The following is a 7,151-nucleotide window of genomic DNA, read 5'->3' as shown; positions in this document are numbered from 1 at the left end:
CTAAAAAAAAAAAAAAAAAGACATAGGACAGGAGCCACAGCTTGCTCGCGGTAACAGGAGCCACAGCTTGCTCGCGGTAACAGGAGCCACAGCTTGCTCGCGGTAACAGCCCAAGTGCAAAGAGAGTGGATCTGCATCAGGTGGATGTGGGAGTCACCCTGCTTCGTAGCCTCGTAGCGCATTGGAGTCGGTACCTGTGGTAACAGTGTGGATATGCCTTGTAGGGTTCCTGTAAGAGGTGTGCTCGCATACCAGTGTCACTGTGCTCAGGGAAGCCAAAGCACTGTGTCCTCACCAGGTGTTGGTTCTTGCAGTCCAGATGGAGTATGCTTATCAGGGGTCATTGTAACCGTAGGTAATGTTGCCTAGAGAATAGCATTTTGTAAATCAGAAATATGCTCTTACAGACATTTTTCATTGACATTGAATTTCAGCCAGATTTGTATAAATAATTAAGATTTGAATTTAATTTAAATGGTTAAAAATAAAATTTTCAAAAACTGATTTTGCTTTCTGTGTTAGTCCTTGCCTGACAAAGATGGGAAGAAATGCCTGTTTCTCATAAAATGTTTCGATAAGACCTTTGAAATCAGTGCCTCAGATAAGAAGAAGAAACAGGAGTGGATACAGGGTAAGGCAGTTTTTATTATTTGTCATGATATAACTTGAGAGCTCCGACTTTGTATTTTTCATCCCAGTAAAGATACTAAAGGCATTGTTCCCTCGTTGTAGTTATTTCTGCATGCAGCATAGTAGCTGAAAGAAAAACAAATTGAGAGGAGCTCCCAAATTTTTCATCAGTTTCGTTTGCATAATGAACTTGTGGGAAAATTATAAACTGGACATTTTAGGTTTAATTTACTTTTACTATTTAAAGAGAATGGAATTTCCCCTTTTAAGGACTGTGAAGAATTTTGAAGTGACCATCTTGAATTTTTAATAATACAGAAAACAAAAGAGGAATAATGCAATCACTTTTGAATATTTCCAGTTTTTAAGATCTGTTATTTTCACAAGAAATCACTAGTTTCAAATGATTATTTTAAGAACACAAACTTTTGATTTAATAAATTTTAAACTAAAGTATTATTCTAAAATTAGTAAAGAATGAAATATTATATAAGATTTTTTTTTAATCACGAAAGGGGCTTCTGAATATGATATTCTTGGACATAAGTAAAATTATGTTACACTGAAAATTGTGGTCATTTTGATGTTACTTAAGATTTTGAGGCAAGTGCACCTAGATTTGAATCATCTTTCCTGGGTCACTTGAGTTATGAATTTTGTAGTTGTTTTTCCTCTTCTGTAGACTGGGGATAATAGTACCTACCTCTCAGAGCACCTGGGTGGCTCAGTCGGTTAAGCATCTGTCTTCAGCTCAGGTCATGATCTCAGGGTCCTGGGATCGAGCCCTGCGTTGGGATCCTTGCTCAGCGGGGAGGCTGATTCTCCCTCTCCTCCCTGCTGATGCTCTCTCTCACTACCTCTCTTTCTCTTAAATGAATAAATAAAATCTTAAAAGAAATAGTACTACCTCTCAAGGTTTTTGTGAGCGTTAATAATTGGATAATGAAGATACACTTGCACATTTAAAAAATGGCACATCATTGCAGAAATATGATCGATTGTAGACAACCTAAATGTCTATTAATTGCAAAATGGTTGAATAAATGATAGAAGAAACACAATGGGTTTCTGTACAGTACTTTTTGTATAATGCTTAATTTATTTATTTCAAAAGATTTTATTTATTTAAAGAGAGAGTGTGTATGTGTGATAGAGAGCATGAGCAAGGGGGAGGGGAAGAGGGAGAGAGAGAAGCAGACTCCCTGCTGAACAGGGAGCCCGATGTGGGGCTTGATCCCAGGACCCTGGGATCATGACCTGAACTGAAGGCAGACGCTTAACTGACTGAGTCGCCTGGGTGCCCTGTATAATGCTTTCTATGCTGATAGCGAAAGCTCTCCAAGATAAATGAAGTGAAAAAAACCAAGGCTCAGAAGAGTGTATTATGTCAAAAGAAGATGGAGGATGTAATACATAATTATTTGTATATGCTTAAAATATCTGTGGAAAAGATGCATAGAATCTGTTAGCGCTAGTTGGTAGTGGAGAGGGGAAGCCAGTACTTGGGGATAAGAGCAGGAGGGAGACTTTTCCCGTATGTCTTTTCATGCTTTTGAATTTGAACAATGTGAAAGCAATAGCTGTTCAAAAAATTAAAATTAATTCAAAGAATCAGGAAAATACATAAAAATTAGATAACACACGCAAAGGGTATACGTATAGCAAGTATTCAGTAAATGGTAGCTACTCTTACCATCTCAGGAAGGGAGTGTATAAGGATATGGTTTCATAAGGCATAGAGAAGGGGCAAACTAAACCCAGCATGTAGCAAATCAGATATCAGGAAGTTTGAATCTCAGCTCTTACTATGTCTTGTTATTTGGCCTTTTGAGAACTATAGAGAAGGGAATTGAAAGTGTTGTAAGTTCTTCCAATGTGTGCAATATTCCCGAATCAAGTATCTATTTAAGCACAGATATGCAGTTAGGGAATTTTGGAGCTGGCGGGGACTCGCGAGATCCCATCCTTGATTTTCGAGCTGAGCAGACTTATCCTGCAGGTTATGACTTAGACGTCACACCACGACTCCATGGCAGAATCAGAATCTACACTGGGTCTCTGTTTCCTTCCCAGTATGCCATCTGCATTTGAGGCTGACGAAGAATAAACAGTCTGTCCCTTTTCCTGTCCTACACCTTTTATAGCCATTCATTCTACTATCCATCTGTTGAAGTTGGGCAGCCCCCCACCACATAAAGAAGCCCGCCAGCGTCGGAAAGAACTCCGGAAGAAGCTGCTGGCTGAACAGGAGGAGCTGGAGCGACAGATGAAGGAGCTCCAGGCTGCCAATGAAAACAAGCAGCAGGAGCTGGAGACCGTGAGGAAGGTGGGAATGGACCGTGCACTGGGGGAGGGCCTCTTCCACCGTAGGAGCCATAGCTCCCTTACTTACAGGCCGTGGGTCTACCAAGACCAGGGGCGTGCAATCTTAGAGAGATGTTTTGGTAAATTGTTTTCTCAGAAGGTGTGTCTGAATTGCTGAGTGAGACATCCTGGCTTTCCCAGCCTTGAAAGTATGAGGGTCTCAGGTCAGCAAGGCATTTCATTGACCGGAAAAGAACATTTGTAAGAATAGTGAGCACAGTTGAATTTTGTCAGAGAAAGATGAGAAATTGTATTCCCCTAAGGATGTCAAGGTCACTTTTGGTGAACTGGACAAGGTGTGTGGCTTTTTTAGTTTTTCTCCCCTTAGCTCCCATCTTTACTCATGAATACCCTTGGTATAGAACTATGGGTCTCACTTTCCGTTTGGAGCCAAACATACAGTCTGAGTCAGTTTCTCCTTCCATCCCTGGGCCAGGAGGTCAAGTACTGTAGATTGTATAGGATAATTGACATTCATTGGAAAACCTTGTTGCTCACTTGTATCATGGTTCTGGCCTGGTAGTGGGTCCTTAGTGTAAGGGCACCATCCTTATTTGGGATGGGTTGAGCCCGTCTGCCTTGAATCAGTGAGCACCTGCTAACCAAAAGATCAAAGACCCTTTTGTGTCTCCTATGTAGCACCTTTGCCCTGGAATATGGGAGATGCTCCCAGGATAAGCCCCCATATTCCTGGTGGGGTTCTCCATTTGCAGTCCACGGAAATGCCACACTTTGTGCTGACATCTCTGAGTAGACTCCAAGTATTTTCTAATACTTCTATAACCTTAGAAATTGTGTGGACATATGATGTTAGAAACAGTTGTTCCTATCTAGCCTACCTACTTTCTTTTTTTTTAAAATTTTTTGTTTAAATTCAATTTAGTTAACATATAGTATGTTATTAGTTTCAGTATATTGTTAGTTTCAGTTATTATTAGTATATTATTAGTGATTCATCAGTTGCATACAACACCCATGCCCATTACATCAGGTGTCCTCCTTAATGGCCGTCACCCAATAACCGTATCGCTCCACTCACCTCCCCTCCAGCAACCCTGTTTCCTGTAGTTAAGAGTCTCTTATGATTTGCTTCTCTCTCTGTTTTCATCTTATTTTATTTTTCCTTCCCTTCCTTTATGTTCATCTGTTTTGTTTCTTAAATTCCACATATGAGTGAAATCCTATGGTATTTGTCTTTCCCTGACTGACTTATTTCGCTTAGTGTAATACCCTCTAGTCCATCCACGTTGTTGCAAATGGCAAGTTCATTCTTTCTGATGGCTGAGTATATATATACCACATCTTTATCCATTCATCTGTCGATGGACATCTGGGCTCTTTCCATAGTTTGGCTGTTGTGGATGTTGCTGCTATAAACCTTGGGGTGCAGGTGCCCCTTCGGATCACTGTGTTTGTATCCTTTGGGTAAATACCCAGTAGTGCAGTTGCTGGGTCATAGGGTAGCTCTATTTTCTACTTTTCGAGGAGCCCCCGAACCGTTTTCCAGGTGCATACCTACTTTCTAAAAGCAGCCCCTCAGGTCTTGCTCCTCTTCCTCCTGAGTCTTGCAGCTTGCCTTTCTGCTGTAATACATTTTCTTCAAAAACTCCCCTAATGGGGTAGGAAGAGCACGTGGAGCATGTGAGCACTGCTTCCTTCACCCACTGGACGCATGGCAGTAGTGGGTGTTATTAGAGAGGGGTGGGAATCTGGGCTTGTTGTCCTTCTTCCATAATTAAAAAAAATTATGCAAGAGGTCCTACAGAAAAGAGTTTGAAAGACTATATACAAAGCATCATAAAGTGAATACCCCTGAAACTACTACCCAGGTTAGGATAGAATATTGCCAACATTTTGTTTTAATTTTTTAGTAGTTTACGAACAGTAAGATTCATGGTTTATTTATAGTTTTATGAGTTTTTACATGTGTCTAGATTCTTGTAACCAGCACAGATAGAATGCAGAACAATTCTAATGCCCCGGAGAATTTCCTCACACTGCCCCCTCTACTCAGATTGTCCACTAATCCCTAACCCCCAGCAACCACCGATCTGTTCTCTGTTCCTATATTTTTACCTTTTCCAAATTGTCATATAAATGGAATTGCACGGTATGTTAGTTTTCAAGACTGGGTTCTTTGACCTAGCATCATGTGTTTGAGATTCATCTGTCTTGCATCTTTCTGAACCTTTAGACTCTTTAAACTCTGCCTCCCATGAGCACGTAGATGGCCTGTTCTGCTGTATGTGAATGTATGCCCAGAGCTGGCAAGGCCTGGGCCAAGCTAGACATCTTTCCTCCTACCTAGTTTTACAGAATTATTTAAGCAACTGATTTGAGATTTGACAAGCGTTGAGAAGTTATTATAAATCCCTTAATAATCTTTAATTTTCTTTTTCTTGTTAAGAAATAAAATTCATCCCAATTTTTCATTGAAGTGTATTTAGAAAAAAACTGCTTAGATGAGTATTTTAATTACATGGAATTCGATAACATTTGTGGGTTTTGCAAGACTTGATTGGCCTCACTTAATTAGGAAGAAGCAACGAGGAATAATGTAGCTTTTGTAAATTAATACATATCTTTAAAGGGATTGCCCACATGTTTGTTTTTTTTTTAAGACTTTATTTTTGTAGAGCACTTTTAGGTTCACAATAAAATTAAAAGGAAGATATGGAGATTTCCCATATACCTCCAGTGTCAGCACACACAGTTTCTCTCTCGGTATCAAGATCCCCTTCCAGAACGGTACCCTTGTTAAAATTGATGCATCCACACCGACACGCACGGCACCCACAATGCATAGTTTACCTTAAGGCTCATGCCTGCTGTTCTGCATCCTGTGGGCTTGGACAGATGTATAATGACATGTATTTACCCTTACAGTGTCATTCAGGCTTATTTTCACTTCCTGAAAATCCTCTGTGCTCTACCTATTCATCCCCCTCCTCTCCCAAATAACTATTTCTGTGTTGGTTTCTTTAAAAAAATATAATCTTTGGTATAGGTAATATAATCATATGGTTCAAAAAAAATTATACAAAAGAATAAATCCCACTTGATCATGGCGTATGATCCTTTTAATGTATTTTTGAATTTGGCTTGCTAATATTTTATTAAGGATTTTTCATCAGGGATATTAGCCCCTAATTTTCTTTTCCTGTGTCTGGTTTTGTTAGAAGGGTAGCACCAGCCTCATAAAATGAGTTTGGAGGAATTCCTTCTCTTTTTTTGGAAAAGTTTGAGAAGAACAAATATTAATTCTTGTTTGAATGTGTGGTAGAATTCGCTGTCTGGTCCTGGACTTTTGTTTTTTGGGAGGTTTTTGATTACTGATTGAATCTCCTAGTAATCAAATTGGTTGTGTATTTTTAGGAATCTATAAATTTCTTCTAGGTTGTCCTATTTGTTGGTGTATAATTGTTCGTAATAGTCTTTTATGATCCTTTGTATTTTTGTGGTATCCTTTGTAACATCTCTTTCATTTATTTGAGTCCTCTTTTTTCCTTGGTGAGTCTAACTAAAGGTTAGTCAATTTGTTTATCTTTTCTAAGGACAAGCTTAGTTTCACTGATCTTTTCTTGTCTTTTTGGTCTCTTATTTACTTCTGCTCTAATCTTTGTTACTTCCTTCCTTCTACTAACTTTAGGCTTCATTTTTTCTTTTTCTGGGATTCTGGAGCAGAATATATACACCTATAATTACGAAATCCAGGCTGATGCAACAGTAACTGTTTCAAATCTTGCTATTCACTGTACCAGAGGACTAAGGGTTCAACGATTGGGTGATCATGTACTCCCCCTAGAAGTGTCACACGTCACTTCTATTTACAATATTTTGCCCAGAACTAGTCATCTGCCGGGAAGTCAGCTGTCAGTCTTACTGGTGTTTTCTTGTGTGTGATCAATCATTTTTCTCCTGTTGCTTTCAGGATTTTCTTTTTGTCTTTATCTATTTACAGTTTGTGTGTGTGTGTGTGTGTGTGTGTGTATCTCTTTGTGTTTATCCTAGAGTTTGTTGAATTCTTGGATGTGTAGATATTTAATGTTTTCCATCAGATTGGGAAAGTTTTTGGCCATTCTTTCTTTCTTTTTTTTTTTTTTTTAAGATTTTATTTATTTGACAGAGAGAGACAGCCAGCGAGAGAGGGAACACAA

General features: G+C 39.1%; 1 long non-coding RNA gene across 1 annotated transcript; it reads left to right on the top strand.

Annotated features, from left to right (window-relative positions):
- The first annotated feature begins 8 nt into the window (after positions 1-8).
- Positions 9-2,905, top strand: LOC117800639. Its single transcript, XR_004623137.1, has 2 exons — positions 9-631; positions 2,775-2,905. It is a non-coding gene; the product is annotated as an uncharacterized LOC117800639 (long non-coding RNA).
- The last annotated feature ends 4,246 nt before the right edge of the window (positions 2,906-7,151 follow it).

This window comes from Ailuropoda melanoleuca, unplaced genomic scaffold (genome assembly GCF_002007445.2).
Source record: "Ailuropoda melanoleuca isolate Jingjing unplaced genomic scaffold, ASM200744v2 unplaced-scaffold73491, whole genome shotgun sequence".
NCBI classification, from domain to species: Eukaryota; Metazoa; Chordata; class Mammalia; order Carnivora; family Ursidae; genus Ailuropoda; species Ailuropoda melanoleuca.
Note: the sequence above shows the minus strand (reverse complement) of the source record. Positions and strands in the feature narration are given on the sequence as shown.